The sequence below is a fragment of the Trachinotus anak genome, unplaced genomic scaffold (genome assembly GCF_046630095.1).
Source record: "Trachinotus anak isolate AG129_WGS33_773 ecotype Australia unplaced genomic scaffold, CSIRO_AGI_Tana_v1 ptg000012l, whole genome shotgun sequence".
Lineage (NCBI taxonomy): Eukaryota > Metazoa > Chordata > Actinopteri > Carangiformes > Carangidae > Trachinotus > Trachinotus anak.
In genome coordinates this window covers 18,195,273-18,199,676 of record NW_027273863.1, presented here as the reverse complement: position 1 = coordinate 18,199,676, position 4,404 = coordinate 18,195,273, and positions in this window count along the sequence as shown.

Genomic DNA, 4,404 nt, shown 5'->3' with positions numbered 1-4,404 from the left:
AATAAAATCTTTCATTTCAAGTGAGTGAAGAGATTACCCACGCCTCTATTTTAGACTTTGCACACACAGCTACACACTTATAAAGAGGTGTGGATTATGATCTATATGCAGTACGGCTGAACGATGTGAAGAAAAATCATATTGCAATTATTTTGGCAGATATTACGATTGCAGTATGAGTCACAATTTCAGTTGGAATCTTCATTTTTGCTTCATTTTCACGGGAAAAAAACATAGAGAAATGAAGATGATGATGTGATTTTTGTTGGGTTTTGTACCAAACTATCATGTTCCTTTACGTCTGAAGGATTTGATATGTAGGCTGGGGTGTCTCTGTAGCACCATAATGCTTCATGTATGTTGTGACACATTTTTACCTTTATTTAAAAAAAAAAACAAAGAAAAAAACAGCTCCAGCTCCTTGCAGTTTCATTAATATTTCAATGAATTGATTAAATGTGCAGCCCTAATATGCAGCATCCCCTTCATAGTAGGAATGAGAGTGTTTGAACCACAACACTCCTCTCCTCACTCCTTAAGATTTCTAATTAAAAAACAAAAAAAAGAGCCTGGTCTGCTTAGAAGTGCATATTTTCTCTGCAGAGATGTGGACGCGTTTCCTGTATGTGGACGCTATGATTCTAGATCACACATTGTAGTGATGTGATGAAGCACACCCACATCTATACATTTACGAGCACAGAAACAAATGCTCACAGGAGCCATGCGAGACCTGCCGTCAGTAAATCATTTTACAATCATACTTCTATTTAGTGAGTAAATATCTGTTGATTTGCTTTCTATAATGAATTCATAATGGACATACATGTGCAAACACATTAGTGTGAGCATCCTCTTTTCGTTCCCTTGCCAACAACTTGGTTCCCTATTGGAGGGTCATGGCATTAAAAATGCATAGGCAAGATGAAAGTTTAAACAGCTGCAAGCTGTTGCATACCCTGCAGACCCTGCCACCGTGATACAACGTCTCCACATTATTCTGCACAAATTGGCTGCAATCGCATCAGGAGGTGCTGTAGCTTTCATTCATTATCCTTTAATCTGTCTTTGTAATGATACATACAAATCGTCACAGAGAACGGCGGCAGGCTGGACAGGTTTTCAATGACCTGGCAAAGTGAAACAGAAACTTTTTTTTAGCGCAGATCCTCTTAATGCCACTGTTCACTGTGGATGAACATCTATGCCATGTACTTTGACTCTAACCACTGACTCAATTAACAAGAGAAGGAAGCCACCCTTTTTCTAATGTCAGCCTAAAAACCTTTCCCCAGAAACCAATTACTGGCAAGTGAGTTCGTCTAATTTGTCGTGACATGTCTGGCTGCGCAAAAATACAAGAAGACTGAGACCGAGTTGTGATGAGGGATCCGAGGTTCACGGGCCACAGTGAGATGAATTGCCTTCTTTTTTTTTTCTGTCACTACGTGGTGACCTTAAGCTATAAGCCAACAGGGGCCGGTGCCTGGTGCAGGCAGCTTTAGTATTCTGCATTCAAACCACTCATCCATCACATTTTTAAGGTCAGCTTCTATTTCCAGTCACTCTATCAAAAGATACCCAGGCACATTTTACATACACAAAGCCACGTATGCCAACACATGACCACAACATACAAGCATGGGCACACAAATACTCAAACATATAACATAACGTGATGCAGACTTACAGGAGGTGATTTAAATTGTTTTCAAAAGCTGCAAAGTAAATGTGGGAACGTCTAGAATCATCTCCTTATACATCTGTATGTGTTCCTGAAAGAATCATCTCTGTACCAGAGGAGAATAATGAAATGTTTCATCAAGCAGGAATATTCTAATAAGACATTTCAATTAAAAAAAAAAAAAAAAAAAAAAAAAGCATGATTCAGTTATATCAGGTCAATATCTAACCATCTGCTGCAGTGTTGTTGTAGAATGGAAGTTCCAGACACCTTTTCTCAGGTGGTTTCACACCAATTCACACCTTCATTCATGTGACTAATGACTCTCAGGATTTCTAGGTAACCTCAGTGACTTGCATGTGACGTCAATGACTCGTGTCATCGTGGCGTTTAAATGGCTGCAACAAGTCAGAACAGTCAAAACAGCACAAGCAATCAATCATCCAGGTTGGGATAGAAAATCTCTCCAGAGGACAGTTTGGTTTTTCTTCACAATGTATTGCCCTCTATGGATGAGCTGGACCTACAGATACATGAGTGAGTTATGTTTAGTCTAACTGAAGTTCCTCCTGAATATTAACCACATCTAACTACAAATTTGAAGTAGGCGACTCACTCTCTTACAGGTCTCATTATTTTGCAGAGGCTCATTGTCTTCTCACTGTGAAACTGTTGTTACAGTGCTCTCTTATACTTTCATCTTTCCGATTTTCCAGCTGTGATTTCTTTTTTTTTTTTTTTTTTTTTTTTTTAATAAAGGGAACTAAAACGGAAATATAGTAAAATCAAAAATTTTTGTAACCATTCTTATCCAGACATATGGACTGAACCACATAACAAGATTTGTACAATTTCTCTTCATCTGTATTCTTACAAATGTCAATGTGATTTTCTTACATCAGGAACAGAACCCAGCAGCAGTGTCACTTACATTTTCTCTCTCTAAATCTTTGTAATAGCTCGTATCACATCATCGTCACGTTGTGATCTTACTCTACACGGGTGACATTAGCACGCCTTCAAAGTTTCTACTGCAGATATTTCAGTACATACAGTCCAATGACACGTTCACTGCAGACGTGGAAATCTGTACACTGATTTGTCGAGTTTATGACTGTGCACTGCTCTACATATGCAGCAAACCAGTCCCATGTCTCTTCTTGATATGTACTTGGAGGTGGTAAGGGAAGCTTCTTTCAACTTTGTCACGCTCTTACACCAGAGACACCCACAAGATAGGCAAACAAAATAAGACGCCTGGATTCTTTTTTTTTTTTTCTTTTGTGTCAGTCCACATGTCCCTGGTGCTGCGGTTCCATCCATCAAAGTCAGCATGTGTAGATGCAACAGGGCAAAGTAGCTGCTCACAAAAGGTAGGCAGTGAAGGAGGCAATGAATAGATGGTAGCATCTAGTCTGCAGAGACGGTTTCTGAATGGACAAAGATGTGTGGTTTTGTTCTGAACATTCGACTTGGCAGCATAATAGATATATATTCTGCAATCTAAGCTGCATTTGGACCAGAGAGAGGAGAGCCTGTATTATTATACACTGTTGAGATGTTGCCTTGTTTAAAGCAAAGCAGGATAGGCTTGTCTCATTAGCAACAAATCAACATGCTTGGAGGCGGATGCGTCCAGATTAGTGGGACTATGCAGAAGGAGAGAGTGTGACACAGCGTTAGCATGCTCCATTAGAGAGCATTGTCATCCTGGTGGTTATGTGCATGTAATGTGTGTGTGTCTGTGTGTCTGTGACATAACAGGCGGTACGCACAACTGCCATCCATCACCCACGTACTGTCAGCAGGGGAGCTAAACAGTACACACACATGCACGCGCGCGCGCACACACACACACACACAGTGTGTGCTCCAGCTTGGCACATATTGGAGACAACTACACAAACACATGCACGAAATCACAACACACAGTTAGGAGGAAAAAGAAAATAAAAAATTTCTCAAGAAATGTTCCTCCTCACAGTCTCAGATTTTTGTGATATATTTAAACCAGCCACCGACTCCCAACTGTAAAGTCCTGAAGTTTTAATAATAAATAAATTCATACAACACTCGACCCATTAGTCACATCGGAGCAGAAATAAAGTCACAGTTAGCTCAGTGAAAATCTGTCATCAGGGCATAAAACTAAAAGTTCTTATTTTTGTTTCACTGGAGCAGCCATTCTAAAGATGAGGCCTGTACTTATTATAGTCAGCAGTGAGTGTTTACTTTCTGTTCAGCCATACAATGATCATTTCCTGACTTTTAATTGGCTACACCTTGTCACCTTTTGCTCGCTGTGGGTGGTAATTTACTGCGAGGGATCTGTTTTTGGAGTTTGTTATCCCCTCTGTGAAAACTCTGAAACAGTGTCCTCGGGAATGAAAAATAGATAGATAAATAAATAAAAAGGTTATTAAATTAATATACATATCATGCCATGGCTGCCAAAAACAGTCTCTTGGTATCTCACAGAGCAGCGATTGTTAGCAGTTTGTGGCTCTAATTAGACTCATGAGGTGATTCTTTGTGGTTGTTGTTGTTTTGGAGGAAGCAGACAGGCATGAAAACATTACTAAGGTAAAAGTTTCCCTTCACACTTTCACTCAATGACAGAACCTGCTGCATTTGGACTTCATGTGGCTTGTGGCCTGTATAAAGCAAAAGCATGAAAAAACACTGCTTGATTATATTGACATCCTATGTCAGGAGGGGGG